Source organism: Corapipo altera, unplaced genomic scaffold (assembly GCF_003945725.1).
Source record: "Corapipo altera isolate COAL_440 unplaced genomic scaffold, ASM394572v1 0, whole genome shotgun sequence".
NCBI lineage: Eukaryota > Metazoa > Chordata > Aves > Passeriformes > Pipridae > Corapipo > Corapipo altera.
In genome coordinates, this window is record NW_020884872.1 from 27,998,294 (window position 1) to 28,017,068 (window position 18,775).

The 18,775-nt window shown below is 37.6% G+C and overlaps 1 protein-coding gene across 2 annotated transcripts in view; it reads right to left on the minus strand.

Annotated features, from left to right (window-relative positions):
* NCK2 (NCK adaptor protein 2) overlaps positions 1-18,566 on the minus strand; it is a 70,374-nt gene extending 51,808 nt beyond the window's left edge. Inside the window, exons 1-2 of one of the 2 annotated variants that reach the window (XM_027640956.1) lie at positions 18,453-18,566; positions 1,313-1,384 (exon numbers count right to left, since the gene is read on the minus strand). The gene's annotated coding sequence lies outside the window, so the exon portion shown is untranslated. The remainder of the gene's footprint in view (positions 1-1,312; positions 1,385-18,452) is intronic. The other variant, XM_027640947.1, reaches the window with a different exon arrangement.
* Between the last annotated feature and the right edge of the window lie 209 nt (positions 18,567-18,775).

Sequence of the window (18,775 nt, forward strand, 5' to 3'; positions counted from 1 at the left end):
ATGCTGAATCACAGAAAAATACTTACACTAATTAGTTAGAAAGGTCAGGGTTATAAAATTTTTTAGTACATTTAAAGATATATATCAGATAATTTGAAAATATAGCCCAAAACCCCATTATCTCACAGATTCTGCCCTAGCACTTCAGAATTTCCTTTTCAGTTTGAAGGAAATTGAATCATTCACAAAACCAAACAGAGATGTTATACTTAAGACTGGATTGTATTTTTAATTCTAACTAGTTCACCTATTGAAAAATTAATTTTAATTTCAATATCTCATAGCACTTCACTGAACAAGTGTTTAACAGAACTCACAACAACGATCAAGGCACACAAGGACTTCATACATTGCTTTTCATTTAAAGGTTCCAAAATGTCAATAATTGGACTTCATAACTTCCCTCTGGAGAAGATAACATTATTTTTATTCTATAAACAGAGAATTTGAGTAAGAAATAATAAATCCACCTGGTAAAGTAATGAATGAAGCTAAGATTCTGACTTTTCTGCTCCATACTGCAGCCACTACAATGCTGGTTACTCATTCAGTGTTCTGCCATTTTGCTTTTACTTTTCAGTACAATTGTAATGAGTTTCATTTTGTTAAAGGTTTTTGTTGATAAATCACTGTGAAGCCACAGAGATCAACTACAGTTACTAGAAATTTACAGCAAGGTACACAAATTAGCAGAAAGAAGACAACCAGACTAAACACAAAAAGAATCCTATGGGAACATCAGCTTCCATAGACCACGTCAGGTCTTCAGTGCTAGCCTAAGATACTCTCTATAAATTGAATGCAATTCTGTTCTGCTCCCAGAGAAAACACAAAAACCTTCTTTCCTCTCCATACCTTCAATACTCAATACTTTACTCTCAATACTCTCAAAGCTATTATCTAGTTTTTAGAATTCAATCAAAGAGTAATATTAAGCCTGCTGCACCACAGACTATGACTGGCTGCTACTCCTCCATACTTCCCACACCATGTTGTGCCTTCAGGGGAAAATGTCTCAAGACAAAGCAGTAGGTAGCAGGAGGCAGGAGCCATAAAACAATATCTAGTGCTTAATTAATAGTCTGAGCCTATAATTTTTTCTTGTTTTTTTTTTTCTGAAAGTAAGAGCTAGAACTGATTTGTCCCAGATCACCAACAGAAAAAGACTTGTTATTTAATCATTCACACAGCAGACAAAAAAAAAAAAATAATCACAACTACACTGCCATATAAAGAGCCGAAACCAAGCAATACATCCAGTTCACTTGTTATCTTTAGTTTCAAAAATAACCACTGAACTTGAATCACTCACCTTTGGCACACTGTTAAAAGGATCCAGGTAGTGAAAGGCAAAACTCTCCAACAAAGTTATATACACCACCGTCTGAAACAATAAACAATATGTATTTTAGTTCTAGCACTAAACTTAGAAGACCTACAACTAGGTAATTTAGTTTTCATGCTATCAAAATCTCCTATGAGATGCTAAAGAGCAGCCAGAATGGTTTGAACTTGATTCACCTGTTTAGCACAAACAGACTCAATTTCATATTTAGCTTCTCTCAATGAATACAAGGTCATTTTAACCACAAACAATCCAAACCACATACAAAGTCAGCCTTCCTAATACTGAGAAAATCAGTCAAGAAATGGAATTAAAAATTTAGCCTAGTTTTAAAAAGATTACATTTTAAAAAGCACCATTATCTTCACTTTCCTATTAGTCAGTTTAACTTGTCTGTATTTCCTAAGAGAAAGGAAACGCCACTGCATGTGGAAAGAACGTACACCAGCAAAAGCATAGCCAGTAATTTAGTGGGGCATCTGAGTATTTCCACCCAGGAGGCACTCACACCCATTGGGATGTGTAATCCAGATGGATTAGTACCACACGTGGCTTGGGGCCCCGTGGCACAAGAGATAGTGACCCAACAAAAGTGAGCTCTGACAGAGGGGGCGAAGGTGCTCGTAGGGTTTGAGAACTTCGTTGAGGGAAATTCTGGCTGGATGTAAAGAAGCCATGAGGGTCACTAAGCACAGCCACATGCCCCCTGAGAAGTGATGGGCCTTCTTCCCATGCCTTGAATTCTACTGGACATGGCCCCAGCTGCAGCCTCAGCTCTGCCAGGAGCTGGACAGTACAACCCTCCAGAGGTCCCTCCTGGCCTCCATTGTTCTGTTAAGTATTTCTAGCCACAGAAGTTACTGTTCAGAAGAGACTTAAGAGTATTTAAACATTTTTTTTCTGCTTTTTAATGACCCTTCTAACTCCATAGGATGTCTGACAAATTAGGCAGCATAAGCCCATAAAGATCCAATTCAAAAAGAAGAAAAAAATTCTGAGCAACTTCCTATGCTGCAGCCTCTACCTCAAAAGAGGATGTGTTACAACTCCTATGCAACCTGAGGGCACTCATGCACAAATGTTTCTGTTCAAAGTCTTTTCTGAACAGACTACAAACAGTTGTCACTCTACAAAAGCATCCTATGAAGAAATTAAACTTAAAAGAGCAATCCATCCAATGATCCCATGGATCATAGCAAAGCAAGGGAAGAATAAAAAGTATTAACAAAGGTATTATAAATACCTTATGCAGATGTTTAAAAGGGAGATTGAGACTTCCACTCATTAATAAGTGCAGCAAGAGAACTACTAAAGCCCCAGTTTGACAGATATTTAAGCATAAACATATTGTTAGGGGGTAAAGCACGAAAGACACTCTGCCCCAGCTCCTGGTAGCTCACCCCTCGCTCCTCAGGAGCTGCGAGGGGAGACAAAACATTTCCAGCTCTCCTGAAAAACACACAAGATTAAAAAAACCCCGAACAACAAAAGAGTAATGGAGAGTAGCAAATAATGAGGAAGTGTTATTCGAACAGAAGAGCCTCCTGATCCAGTTCAGCACCTGAATGAAGACATGCCTGCGACAGCAGAAAGCAGACAGGACTGCAGGGTGACCAATCCCTTCTCCTCTGCCAGGTGGTGGCTGGAATAGCTGCCATCCCACCTGTGTTTTCAGCTTTCTGCAGGCAACCACATTTTGCTATATCAGTTTTCCTAACCAATTATAGACCTTACCTGTGTTCTCACTGAAAACGGTTCTATTGAAATTATAGGGCAGATATCAAGTAACTTGGAAAGATACTTTAATAAATGAAGCAACATTAAAACCCTGAGGCAGAGCAGATATATTTTCCTGTTGGTTGGATGTTTTGTAGTACATGTTTTTTTCCTGTCAATAATACAAGAGGTTTTTTTAATATTAATGGGGAAAAGTAGGAAAATAAAAGTCTTCATTTTTTGGTACAAGATCTTCTGAATAGTAATATCTTTCTTTTTCCTACCTCACAAATTATCTACAGCCCATTACTATCTATCACTGAAAAGCTATACCAAGTCTCTGATTTTTTTTGTTTGGTTGGTTTTGTTCCTTAAAGAAAAACCCAACACCCTCTCAATTACTACTTCCATCTTCACAAATGCACACTTGCATACCGAATGTGTGTTTGAAATTGAGCCAAAAACAATACTGTTCATCACCAATACTTGAAAAACTAATCAAAACAGACCAAAACTTCACCTAAAACATTGTGACTTACCAAGTGACTCAAATTCAGGATGGAAACTTGGACCTCAAATATTCACTTATATTTAAAATATGTTCCTTGAAACAATCTTTCAGTTACAGAAGTTTCAGAACCTTTCTTCTCACAGGGCAATAAATGGAAACAGTGGTTAGGGTCTGGGACTACCTGCTGCCAGGCAGTTTGCACTAAAAATGGGGTTTTCTGATTCTTCTGCTGTGTCCTACCAGCCAGGACTACAGACAGAAACATTTGATAGCAAATTGGGATTGCTGGGGGATGAACTGTTAAACTTGGAGAATACAAAATCATTTTCAACCACCTTCAAAAGCCTTGAAGCATATGGGGCAAACACTGTCCACCCGAAAGACAAAGTGGCACAACATCAGAAACCTTGGGAAATCAAATCAACAATTTTCTTTGAATGGTAGCAAAGTAAACAGAGGCACAGAGCTGGGCAGTCATGTCCCATGGCATCCCCAGTGCCCATCAATTCTGTATCATTTAGCATGATGCCCATTTGTCACACCTCACTCAATACATATACTACTGCAGTAATGTTGGCTCTACCGCATGTAAAATGCCACAGCTCCTTACCACTCATGCCAGTCTTCATAGTCTGACTTTACTTGAGGCTCAGAGCAGAGGAACAGAAGACAATGATAAGGAACAGAACACATGATTACAAACATGCAAGGCAGAAAGACAAATTTGTCCACACCTTAACAGTATCCTCAATGACTCATTTGTTTTCTAGACCAAGGTCTTCCAAACACAAGAACTATACAAATCCCACTGTAAAAAGCCCTTTTCAACAGCCAGAAATAAAAGTCTGACCTTCAGGCTTGCAAACAAGCACCAAAAGGTAAATATCAATAACATCTAAGCACCTTATATTTCACTGTGTAATCTTTAAAGATGACAACCTCAAAGAATAAACTAGGGCCCTTGTAATGATTGCGCTACAAGTAACACCCACAGTTATTAACCGCCTCTCCGTTCACTAATAGCTCTATTGTGCCCCATTTTCTTTATCTCCATGGTTAAAATCCAGATTCAACCTTATAGCACCTATTTCGATGACAATTCTCTCAGGCTCTCTTCCCAATGCCCAATCACCTCCTACTTATTCCTGACATGAAATAGCTAAAATAATCTCTTTGATACTTAATATGCTAATACACAAGAATGATCTGACCATAAACCTGTACCGCACAGAGCGGAAATTTTAACTCCAATTGACATACTACTGGTGACCTTCTGGAGAACAAATGAAAAGCATCACATTAATACAAATTCTCCTGTGGAGAAGATCAAGCTGGCAATCTGCCAGTTCATTACACCATCTAGCTTCACTCCAACATTAAATATTGCCTTTCTTTGTAATTGACTGAAATACACTGGAGCAATTGCAGGTAACCACTTTAGGCTATTAAAGTATTCCATTAAGACTTCTCCATCAGGTAGATATTTCAAATGAAGTTACATCAAAATAGGCTATGTTCAAAATATTTTAACTATGCAGACAATTGGGCAAGCACAATCCAGTTTCATGGAGCAGCAAACAGATCAGCCTAAGTACTCAAAAGCTCAAATTTGCCTGAATTTGCTTAAAGGGAAAAGAAACCCGCCACATTTATTTAAGACTCTACTATATGCTCAGTATTTTAAACCTCCTAGTCATATATATCCACTCAAAACTCACTTACTATTACCTTCTTCTAAAGCTAAGAAAATGGTAATATTAAAATAATACTACACTTTCAGACTCAGTACATGGAGAAAATACATGCAGAAAACAGAAAGGAGGACTGGATTCACATCATACTTAAGGTTTCAGAAAGGCAGCAAATTGCAATGCTGCATTATAATACACGTAAAAGAAACAACCAAGTTAAAATCCTTTTATGCTATGTACTCTACACAACTAAGCTTTTCTCCTCTTAAGACTGTGGTTCTTTAACAGCAAAGAAGCAAGTGAAATGAGGCACGAGAATAGGTTCACTGCCTTGCATGTAGAAAAGACTGCCAGATACTTCAAAACACTGGAAAATATTTGAACTTGTATGCCAGTTGTAAAAATGAGAATAGCCCTTGAAGCAAAGACAAATTTCTGTGTTTAAATGGGCTTTTTTAAGCAGTCCAGGTTTGAAGCTATCACCAGAGGCTGCACAGTTTAGCCTGAGAAATTCATGTCTCAGAATTCTGACACGTGCATCTTCTCTGTGCTCCCATCTGCCATGCCAGAGCTGCAGTACATCTCCCGGCTGTGCTGTTTGTATCAAAGAGGAAGCAGTTAGACACGTATCATTGGTCGTTCAAATAACTATTTTATTTTTTGGGGGGGCGGGTAGGAAGAGAAATGCAGCTAGAGAAAACATGCTTGTCTCACACTCGTCACATACAACCAAAGAGGCTGCGCTGACCTATATTTTCATTTAACTCCTGCAGTGAAATGCATATTCTCTACAGACTGGTGTATACACAACATGTTTTCAAAAAACAAGACTATTTTTTACATCTGCTTGCACAACCACCAACTCCTGATTTACTCATGAAACACAAGTAGCTGGTTGTCTAAATAATATCAGTATTTAAAATAAACACTATCAGTGCCAGATGCCTTATATGTATATCCTCCAAATACATGAATGACCAGCACCTTTTTAAACTGGAAAGAAATGAGGAGGGTTACATCTGTTAGTGACTGCATCTACTAAGAATTCTACAACATATATTGTAAAAATCCACATTATTTTAAGAGGAATCACATACTCCTTACATTCTTTCAGCTCTCCCCTAAAAGTCTGAGCTATTAAAAGCTATTAAAACAGCTGATGCTGATACCAAATTACTACCTAAACTCACTGTAATATGCAATTTTTTTAATTCCTGGATTAAGCAGGATTTTCTATCTTGATACTTGCTGATATTGATCTAATTCATATTTGATTATGCTGAGCTGCAAACTTCCAGGGCAACCCCTGCACGAGAAAAAGAAAAAACCGACAAAGCAGAGTGTATAAATCATGAATACGAGGCCAGGAAGCTTCCTGCCCAGGAAGGCTACAAACTCTTTGAGAGGACATGTAATACTGCAGTCTCAAAATCAAACAACCTCCACCCCCTGCCCAAAAACCCACACATATCTGTTGTTCAGACAGATAATTAAGCACCAAAATAAGTGCAAGCTGTGTCCAATCACACTCTGCAAGCTGAAAGAGGCTCACAACAAAGGTACTATGCCACCAAGATAGCCCCAGGTTTTTTAAGCATTCCTATTCAAGAACCACATGTGAAAGGTGAAGTATTCAAACTCTGGTTTATACCAATTCCCTGATTTTTCCTTTTGCATTACAGCAAGGAAATGGATCTCACAATCTTTCTTGTTCTCTTTATTTAAGGGTTTAGAAGCTGGCTATGTAAGTATATGTATAAATAAAGCCCACATAGGAGAAGCAACAAAGGTCTTGATTTATGCTTAGGATGACTCTAACCAGCTCAAAACCCCTTACAAATGTATCCTGAAAGACCTGCATTACCAATTATAACTGCCAACAGACAAGCAGAAACCAAACTATATGTACCAAGGTTGTTCATAAACTCTAAGTATCTCTAGGGAAAGGTAAGGATTAGGCTTCAGCCTTAGGTAATACTTAACTAAGCATGCTTCTCAGGCCATGGTTTGAGCATGAGATAATTATTTTGGTTTCCTTAATAGGATACTTTATTATTCAAATTATAGATTTCATTTTTAGACACATCTTAGCATCTATAGCTAATTACTTTTCTTCAAAATTTTATAAACTAGTATTTTGTACATACATTCTAAAAATTGGTTCCATTTGAACTTCAACCTTTTTCTGATTGATAATTTAATGCTTTGTTTGTAAAAACTGCACAACAACAGTCTTTTCCATTAAATATAAAATCAGCTCAGAGTCTTTGAGGGTGACCTCAGTGGTTAACAACTCATCAGCCCAAGCAGCTCCTTCCCAAATTTATTTTTCCTATTGCATCTTTATGTAAAACATTTTAATGGCAAAGACATATATGATCCACTGAATCATACCAGTTCTTCCAAACCTCTCTACTCAAGTCTGAGCTTTTAATTCAATACTTGTGGATTTTAGGACTGTGAAAAATGACAAAAGAAAGCATCTTAATATACTCTTTACAGTAATCTAGTAATCTGCACATGTAAATTACTGAAAATGCACACCTCCACTGCAAAAAGCCATTCACAGATGCCTTTTGGAGAAGTGAAAACCACATACTCCAATGAATTAACTGCCACAGAAGGATGTAACACTAACTCAGTATCAGAGAAACACTAGGGAGAGACAGCTGGTTACCACTCGTAGCTAAGACGACTAAGTTTAAAATAAGCAAATAAATCTCACAGTTAAACAGTTTGAGAAGACTTGCTTTGGGGTGAGATGTAATAGAAAATGGACTGTAGCAGGGGCTACAGAAGTCAGGTAAGGCAGACTTAGCCCACTGGCAATTTAAAGGCTGACTGCAATCCTTGTTAGAGTTCCTGTTCTGGTAAATTATTATTCTTCCTTAGTCTGAAGAAATGCCTGAGTTGATAGGATCACTACTTCCCAAGAACACAGTTCCCCAAACCACCTGATTTTTAATTTCAAGTTAACCATCAGAAAAGCAGTTGAAGCAGTTTTTGCCTGAACCACCAGAAATTTTGCTTTAGTTGACAAGAAGAAGAGAAACGTTAACACATCTTTGGTTCCACAGCACACAGCAGCTCTAGCTGCAGGCTCTGCTATTACTGCTGTTAGAAAGATAACTAGGTATTCCAAAATCTCATCATACCCAAATAAAATTTGGCAACAGCCTACCTTCTGAGGTTTTTAGCAGTGATTTTCTTCCTTTCATGTCTCATATTCATTTGATGGTGCCTTATTCTACTTATTTTAATCATGCCAATTCAGTGGCAGATTACAAATGAAAATGCAATAGAAACATTGAAGGCCCTGTAACAATAGTCAAAACAAAGATTTCCTATGGCAGCTGTCAAATTAATGACATCTCCAAAGCTATCTAAGTACAGTATCTGGGCAGAAATCCAATTATGTCAATTCTGTCTGAATACTCCAAAAGAAAGTCCTACTGGGGTTAGAAGTGGAAATAATTTTAAGTGCAGATTAGCTACATAAGCAGCTCCACTCTTGAAACCAGAACAAGGGACCAAAAACCTAAAGGCATGACATTTATCTGGACACAAGGGAGAAGAAAAAAAGAACTGTTAGACATCTGGCAAAAGGTCAAAGCCAATTACCTTGTCCAAATTTGCCCCCCAAGATAATAGCTTCTAGGTTCTCTTCTTTGAAAAAAGACATATTGACTCAAAGTAATTACAAATATTTCTGCTTACTTCTACATCCTCCACTGTCATTTTGTTTGTTTCAAAACTTCTTTTTCCCAATAAAACATTAACAGCAGTAGTATAACATGCCAACTCCTCAGAACCATGAAATAAATTTATCTAAAATATACATAAAAGAAAATAATATTCTCCCTCATTTTGACAAAGGGTATTCAGGGCTTTTAATTCAAGAGTATACCTCACTGACTTTGCTGCTTTCCTTAAGCCATTTCAACTGCTGATTTTCCTTTCACCTTGCAAGTGTCTGTGTTAGTGCTTAATTATGTGGCAAATTCAGTTTGCTGAACCGTGCCATAGGATTCTGTTTATTTGTTGTTTTAAAACAGACAAGGATCAATGCAGAAGGGAGTCGGAAACAGTATTTTAATTCAACTAAGAAAAAAACAAAGGATTTTTTTTCTTTCTTTTCAGGCATATTAAAATAACTGTTCTTGAAACTATAGGTGAACATAAGTTTATCTGTTTTTTAAATTAAACTACTCAAGGGACTGCTATGAAATTAAAATAAAAACTGCATATCCCAAGCAACTGGGAAACTTAAAAAAATCCAGATAATACACAAACGCAGGGTTGCACTCCAGAACTCAAGATATCCTTAATTCAAAATCAGTACCAGTAAAGAGTAGCTAACATCTTCACCTGCTCAGGGCAGGTGAAGAATCCTCTGTGATCCTCTCTGTAAAGAATCCTCTTTAGAGGTATTCACAGAGACACCTTTGCAAGGCAGTAGTTTTGGATATTATCGGTTTGGACCAAATTCAAATCAGTAACCCACCGTGTTTTTCTGCTGTTAAAGCATAACTTTCAATTTTAAACATAATAATTTTAACTAAACTTGTTATTAATATACTTTAGTGTATTTACTTACAATGAAAATAATAGTTTATTTAAAACAGTTTCCAACTGAATCATGCAGTCAATGAGGCTGTCAGAAACATTTTGACAAAGCCTAGAAAAAAATTCTTGAGCTACAATTTTGCACTTTTTTAAAGTTTAAGGATATATACAAGGAATCTATTTGTTTTCAGTTCTTTATTACACGAGATTTCATTTTTGCATTTGCTCTCTAGAACACATTGAGTACAGTACCATGAATCCTCCTTCATGTCACACAGGCACTGCAAATCCAATTATTACTCTATTAGGTCTCATTTAAATCCCTACAGTAGGAAAATAAACTGAACAAAATGAGTATCAGCACGTTTTTCAACCATCTTTACAGTATGACATAGCTAGCAATCACAGCTTAATAAAATTTCATTTACAAGAAAGCTAGCTCTGAATTTTCTTTGTCTGACAGGCATTTCAGAAAGACTTGGGAAATGCCTCTTCTTCCCACCATCCCTTGAAGAAGCCAGTTGGCCACTGCTATTTCATGCTTCTCAAACACCAGTGCCTTCTGCTTGTGGCACAGAAGTGTTCCTGTCTCAATGCTCAAAACATACGTAAACCCTACTAATAACCACCAAGCAAATTCAACATTTACTCCAGTGGTGGCCCAGTTGTTGTTTTCTTGTTTGTTAAGTACTGTTTTCTTTTGTTTGTTGTTTTCCAAAGATTTCCTGGGTAAGGAGTCCTTCGACACAGGGTGACACCAGGTTGGAAAGCAGTGAGGAGAGATCAAAACAAAAACCCCACCAATCTGAAGGATACTGAAAAAATGATGGTATTTTTAAAAACAAGCTCTTATCCTATCTGGATGTAAAAAACTACCATTGCTAAATATTGCAAAGTAAATTTGCACAACTTTCAGAAGCTCTGAATGCTTCACCACTTCAGAGCACGTAATTTATGGATATATAATAATCATGTGTCCCTCTACCTTCATTACAGTCTTTACAAATCTCATCCCACTACCCAAAAACTGATGTTTATAGATGTCCAGGTCTGTCCTTCATTATGGGAATAGATAACCCAAAGAAAACAAAAAAATTCCTCATTTGTAGTTAGCACTCGTCACAGTCAAAGCTCTCATTGAAGGATACGCAAAAGCCTCGCTGAATAGCTCTTTCTTAATAGTTGACCTGACTGAATCATCTTCCTCATTCAGGCTAGAAATCAAAATGTCATGACAACATTTAAACACATGATCTGTTGTTAAAAAACAAAAGCCAGAAAAACATATGCTGTCCACTTTCAAACATACTCCCCAAACACTGTTTCTAGGATAGATAGGTTCAAAGTGTCAAGAACAGACTTTTAAATATTTCGGTCATTTCATTAAGCAATTTTAGTTACAATTTTATTAAATTTTGTCCTTTACATGCCTACCGACAACCTGAGAAACAGGTAAGTTCCAGGCTGAGGGAGAGAGGATACTGATGGAGGAAAGGAGGGCAATTAAGCAATTCCAAGGTTCGTACTCCAATTCCACAATTAAAATTGGAAGATCTAGGTGAGAGCACTGTCTGCGTGGAGTAGATCATAAAGACAACAACATTGATGGTTGTTTTTTTTCTTTCTGCTAGAAAAGGAAACAAAAGAGGGAGGCATTTTCCCATGCATATTACTCACATGGGCTTTTCTAGTGTATTTCCATAAGGTTTTTTCTGCACGCTCTTTAAAATGCCTTTAAGGACCTTAAGGAACAGAAACCTCACTAACAGAAACACGAAGATACCTGTTTCATGATCCAAATGTCTTTGCCTAGAAACAAAGCTAAGAGTATCATCTCTGAGTTTTTTAAAACTAATAAAGATCTGAAAATTGTACTTCTAAGTCATGGTTAACTTTAAAGGAGGTGGAATGATATCTCCTTTCTGCAGGATTTTAATTAGATTTTTTTTCTTTGTAATCTAACATTCCTTTCAATAGGCTACTATGGTAAATATGGGTCCTTTAACAAGAACACATCCTCTAGAGTAGTTACACCTCTCAAACTGCAAAAGAGCACAAACATCCCACATTGCTTGGGAACCCAAAGTCTATTGCCATGAAGCCTAAGAGTAACAATCTCAGAAACTCAGTCAATTGCTAAAGCATACACACAATTTTTTTTCAAACAAATCAGTTACAGCAACCTTTCATTTAGATCAGTGATATTACAGATGCCACGAGTGCTTTCTTCTTGAGAAATATAAAGTAACAGTTCCCAGTAAAATTGTTTTCAAAAATAGAACCTATATACAGACTATGAACATAGCAAGTGCTTAAATTATAGCTACTGTATTTTTAGAAGCACTAGGTACCTTAAGAAAGCAGTATAACAAGCTTCACATTCTTAGCACATTTGACATATGGTGGAAAAAAAAACCCCATCACTCCAGGAAGACATCCTGTGCGAACAGGATTCAAAATTCTGGTGATGGTCCAACAGTCAGAAGCAAACATACCCCAGTGAAACAATATCAAGGACAAAAAGCCTGATGCATCATCTAGTACTGGTTCTGTCCCCATAAATGGGGCGTACCACTCATTTCTTTGCCAAAAAAAATTATTCTCACCTTATGCTTTATTAACTTGTAGTAACCTTACATGTGCAAACTTAGTTGTTCAACTAGAATTACCCTTATGCTTCCTGCTGATGACAGGCCTTAATGAGCTCAGGCAAGGTCAATCAAAATTCAACATCCCAAAATATACCTGAAACAAAGCAACTCAGGCCTGTTTATTTTTCTTAAAGACACATTACTGTCTCGCTTTTTGAAATGCAAAGGTAAAAAAGGACAGAAAAAACCCACCCTCCAGAGTACACACCCACCGAAATTCCTGTCATGTGTTTTTACACTTATTGCTGATCAGTAACAAAGTTTTAAACAAGATAGTGTCACACTTACAAACTGTAAGAATAAATGTTACACACTTTGTTTCAGCTTTGCCACCTAAAAAAACTGACTGGCTTCACCAGAGAAACGTGACTCCCCTTTTCTCCAGAATACAACGTGATGAGTGCTTCAAATTAGCACACCGGGCCTGAGAACCAAACTCAAAGCCGTCACAGAGCAAAAACGCCTCCTGTCTGAATAAAGTTTCAGATTCTCGAAGGAAGAATCACCTCAAAGGAGGGCAGCATTGTTTCTTTGTCCAGCCTTTCAATGTACCCACAGGCAAAAAACCTTCTCTTTCCTATCAATGCTCTCCTTGGAGCAGAGAGGAAGGAAGACTGTCTGGACCTGCTACTTGAAGACAACTTACACAGGCAAGCAGAAGAGTAGGTAATCCCAACATAAACACCAGCTTTAAAAAGTCACTGGCACATGTTAGTCAAGTTTATGATGTCAAATTAAAGAATAAGCCATCAGACTAATACACACAGATCCACAAACTTTGAAAGACATCTTGTATACCTATACAAAAGCTTTACTGAAAAATGGAATGAGATCCTCAAAAATCAATCACAAGACTTCTGTGATTCTCAGCAGGGCAGGATTTCCCCCACAGCTCCAATGACTGAGTCAGGTTAATTACCACCAAATGTTATGAAATAATTCTTCACTAAAAAAGAACCAACCCAAAACAAAAAAATCCAACCACATGCATCTATCATTTCAAAGAAAACTTGCAGAACTAGAAGTATGTGTAAATTGATGGTCTAAAGGCAGCAAGAGTTCTGCTTCAGGTCTACAGAGCTTCTCCAAACAGTACCAACATGTAAATGAGAGTACAAATCTACCAGGGATATATTTTGATTGCTAGACCATGCTATCACATCTTCATTAGTGTCATTACCTGCAATATCTAGCTTAAAGCTTTGATGGACACGTAATCATAACTTAATTTCATTTCAGAGGGATCTGCCACATTGCTCCTTGCTGGTGTCTTCAAAGTGAGAGCTTGGATAGCAGATGTAGTCTTTTAGAAAGGGTGTGGTAAAGACTCCATGCCTTGTGTACAATACAGATTGGGAGACTGGTGTGACAACTCACATGAGAAGGTTAAGCAGTCAAAAGCAGAGAAAGAAACAGGACAAGAACAGCTGAAACATAAAACTAACAAAACTGAAACTGATGCAGAAAGTTTTTAAGCAATTAGCAATTCCCTGCACAGACAAGGAAGGAAAAATACACACAGAAGAGCTATGCAGAGTTTAGTTTTCTCAAGCTGATGACAAACAACCATCAATTATTATAGTATTCAGAACAATTTGACAGAAAATAAGGGTTAGGTAGTAATAGCTTCGGTGCAGACATTGCTTTTGATACACCGAATTTTCAGAGATAATACATTCAAGAAAATTTATACACAATAAAGGAAACACAGTCCATCTACACTGAGTTTTACACTAGAAGATCTCAGGTTTTAGCTAGGGTTTTGCCTTTGACAGCTTAAACTGTAATCCTGAAAGATAAAATACTAATGAATTAGAGCCAGTCTTTTAGAAGGGAAGAACTGGGGAAATGTTTGTTGCTAATTTAGATCCAAGTCAGAGACACATGATGAAAAGGTTTAGCATACAGGGATTCTTCAAATGGCTCCCTATGTGTTCCATTTTGTGACTGTCTCTTATTTAGGTTTCTTTATATGAATATACACAGCATTTCTAGAAAAAGTGGAAGAAGAGATTCCAAACAAATGTATGAAGAAAGAGGACTAACAAATAAAGTGTACTAATACTCCTCTTAAACCATTTCAAAATCAGTTTCTATGTGGATGGCAATTTGAGAAGTGTATTACCATTCTGACACAGAACCTTATGCTTTGAGATTGTTTTGTGTGTAAAGCAGGTAAAGCTTAAAACTCTAAAATGTCTTTTTATTTTATTCCTACCAAAACACAAAGAAATTGCGTTTCAGAAGTGCCAAATTCCTGATTTCAAATAAACATTACACTGAATACATGCTTAATGTCACATACAGTGTTATAGAATTTCAAAAGCAAAGAACAATGACTTATTATTATTGTGGAGTGTTTTATTTATAGTCCGGAACTCTTAAAGTGGAATACATATACTGAGGTTTTGTATAAAAAAAGTTTGCTGACATTATTTTGAAAGAATCCTTTGTCTCAGAAAGAATAAGGTCATTTGGAAATATTTCACGCACCAAGAAAAAAACCCAAAACCAACATTCAGAAAGAAAGAATATAGTTTTCACCTCCTTCAAAACTCCATGAATTTTCCAACAGCTGCCCACTGTCCCCCACAAAAGGACATGCTATCAGCATCACAAAGCTCCCATCCTGTATCCATTCATGCCCCTGACCATGTCCTTTCACCAAAGAGCTGCCCCATGGCCTGGAGCAGGGTGGCACACACACAGATCCCAAGTGCAGCTCCTGGCCCTCCTGCCTGCCACCTGCAAGAAGCAGAGTTCCTGCTCCTTGACTCTCACAAGAAGATTCATCCTTGTCAAACTAATTTATCAATTAACACAGACCTAATGTATCAGTATTTTTCAGTAAGAAGGAAAACATTTTTCCACCAGAAGGCTATGTGGGAATATCAGAAATGTTAGTAATTATAAACACAGGTAAAAACTGCTGCTTTACATCACTGAAGACCACTCCTTCACCATCACATTTTTGTTACAAGTGGAGTACACTTCATTCAAGGTCAGAAATGGTAATTAACTGGCACACAGCAAGTTAAATTGAACCATGGAGATGATCTAACAAGGAAGAAACTCAGAATCTTATCAAAAGCCTTGGGGTTTCATACAAGAGCATAAAGGCTGCGGGTTGGAAGTGGTTATGAACAATTACTGTATCCAGGTACAACACTTTTTAAAAGAAAAAACTGGAGAAAGGATTTAGTAGAGTAATATGATTTCCCCTGTGAACACTCTCTTATTGCTACACGAAGACAGAATTAATTTTAACAAATTCTACCAGCAAAGCAAATACTGTGGCAAAATACTAATCACTCAAATTACCTCACAAGTAGGTTCCCCCCCTCTTTCTATGTAAAGAAAATTTCAAAATTAATTGTCTTTGATTCTGGAGAAAATTCACAGAATTTGTGTAAGCTTACATGAACACAACTGATCATAATAAGGAACTACCTTATTAGCCTGCCCTCTGCAAGGAGGAGATGATTTTTCTAACTAAAACCTGACACAATTTCCCCAAACATCTTTTCTGCATTTAAAAAGTTTTCATAAAGTCTCCAGGATTAAAAATAACCCTGGTACAAATACCTTCAGTAATGCTTCCTCAGCTTTTACTAACCAACAGAAGCTTAAGAAATCTACTCGAAGTACAATCAATACAGAACCTTTTAAGGAGACACAGCATACATATAAAAAACCAGTTAAACAATACGTAAGAATTAAGTTCAGGCATTAGTCTGAAAGAGAGGTTTAGGCACAAAAAGGGTTGGAAATGAAGAATTGAAAATGATAACAGTTGCCAGTAGCAAAAGAATGCTCAGTATTTCTTACCAAAGAATACTCTAATTAAACCTACGTCCTGAGGACCTCGCTGCCACTGTTCAAGCTCGCTCGGCCCTGGCAGATGAACCTTAGGATTAAAGGGTGGGTCCAGTTCCGCGCACACTGCGTCTCACCTAAAAAATCCACTGTGCAGGCTCGAAGGTTTTACTCACATTTGTAAAGCCCTGTAGTGACAGCTGAGGGTCGAAATGGCAGGTGAAAGGTGCTGGAACATCAGAACCATGCTTGATAATCAGAACCAATGCTTGATACTGCAGATAGTGGACGTCCTGTGCGTCGCTCTGCTCTAATCGCGCTTGTAACAAATGAGGGTAGAGCCCTTCCCAAATCTTCATTCACGAAGACTAGCCATGAATTTCTTACCATCTCCCAGAATAAGCTGACAGTCCAGCTGAAATTAGTGCATATTTTGAAACATAAATTACATCTACATCTTGCTGCATTAGGATGGTGGCTCAGAAGTAAGCACAAAATCCCTCCAGCAGAATGTACTTCAAAGCCTCCCCCCTTCTCTGCCTACAGAGCTCAGCAATAGATAAAATTGAGAATGTGGTTTTCATTCATTTCTTCCAGGCACTCTAAAATTCACACATGCACCTCAGAGTGGTTTGAAATCTGGCATACCATATGGTAGTACACTTGTCATTTCCAGAAATATGTTGAATATGGGTTCCAGAGATATAAAGCCCTAATAAAAAATAAAGAAAAACAAAACAAAACCAAAACTCCTGAAGCCAACAAATTCTCCTCAAACACCACTAGTTTGATACTGTGCACAACTGGAGAGCCTGGGCTTTGATCAGGCTTCAAAGAACCTCTTCATTTGCCCCAGAAAATAAATCTGACGCATTTGCTTGTGGAGGTTTATTTCCCTACTGTTTTGCAACTCTGTAAAGTTATTTACACTTGTCTTAAGTGAGATTGAAGTAGAAATGATACATCAACATCAGTAGTAGAATTTTACAAACGCGTTGCACTTGGAGCACAAAGTGCATGATTTATAAGCCGCAAAACAGCAAAGAATCAGGATCAAGAGTTTTATGGTTATTCCAGTGTGAACCAACTGAAGAGGAAATAATTACTTATTCCCATTCCTCCATACAAAATTTAACGATGCACATGATGAAGTAACATTCAAAAAAATAACAGAAGAATTAGCAAACAGATTTCTTTTAAACCTGAAAAAGAAATAAGGCTCTCCTGCTGGTTGAAATAATCACGGTCTCTCTAAGCTCAGCAAATTAGAGTGAAATTTCAAAAAAAATTGGCGGAGTTGAACTAAACATCTTGCTGTTGCCAAAATGAGTGAATCCTGTGCCATAGGTAGAGAGCAACTAATTCATCCTTCTATGGTAGTTTTTACTTTCCAGAGATGTCTATTTTCCACTATTTGCAATCTGAGACGAAATGATCTTTCTTTTCTAAGACAGAAAACTCAGATTAGCAAGCTGAAACCAACATTACATGACCAGAATGAATTTCTTCCTTTCTTTTTTCTTTCAAGGATGGAATCCCAAATTGTGTTATTTTCTGACTTAGATACAGAGAAACATTTACTTTTTTTGCTGGTACGCTCAGCTTTACCTTATTCTTGAAACTAAGTTATCTTAACACACACCTTCTTACCCCCAGGATGAAAACTAACAGCAAGTAGCAAATGTTGAGAAGACCTGCTTTGCGCATGATACTGTGTTTTTAAACACACACAGAAATCAGGAAAATAATCTTACTCAAAAGGGGTGGATCCTATAGTCTCTAACAAACTTCCCATGTGCATATTCCATAGCGAAATTTGTTTAGGAGACAGTGTACATACACTATTCATCCAGAATGGGGTTGTGACTTGGAAAAGATGGTAAGGAAGTACAGAGGATTCTGCAATCAGATCTTCTGCAATCCAGACCTTCTGCAAAATTTCTATGTATAAGGAAGAAAATCAAGAGCATTTCCACCCTGAGAGAGAATACTTGCAAGCACCTAAAACAATTCATGGCAGCATCAACTGGGATATGTCACATAGCACAAACACTGTTCCACTATACTAATAAATCATGTTCATCCAAGACCAGGATCCATTCAGCTGCTCCAGCTGATGAGTGTTTCAGCCATGCAGAGACAAGACTACCACATACCTGCCACTCACATCTCCTAACGATGACAGTGTATCTGCTCATTGCTGCTAGAGGCAGTGGGCTTTGAGAAAGCCAGGGCTTTTTCCCCAGGCGTAACAAGCACAGAGCTGTCAGCTGCTGGTGTTGCCATCTAGGGAAGCTATTCCTAGAAAAGCGAGAAAAATGTGGGGGCTGAGCTGAAAAGACTGTGGAGAAATTAAAGCAAGCAGAAGAGTCCTCTGTAACACAAGAGGTGGAGGAAATCCCCATGTCTGCTAAGATTTAAGTTGACGAGCAGATCTCTTCCCCTACCCCCCGCAGCCAGTAACCAGGTTTTTCAGGTA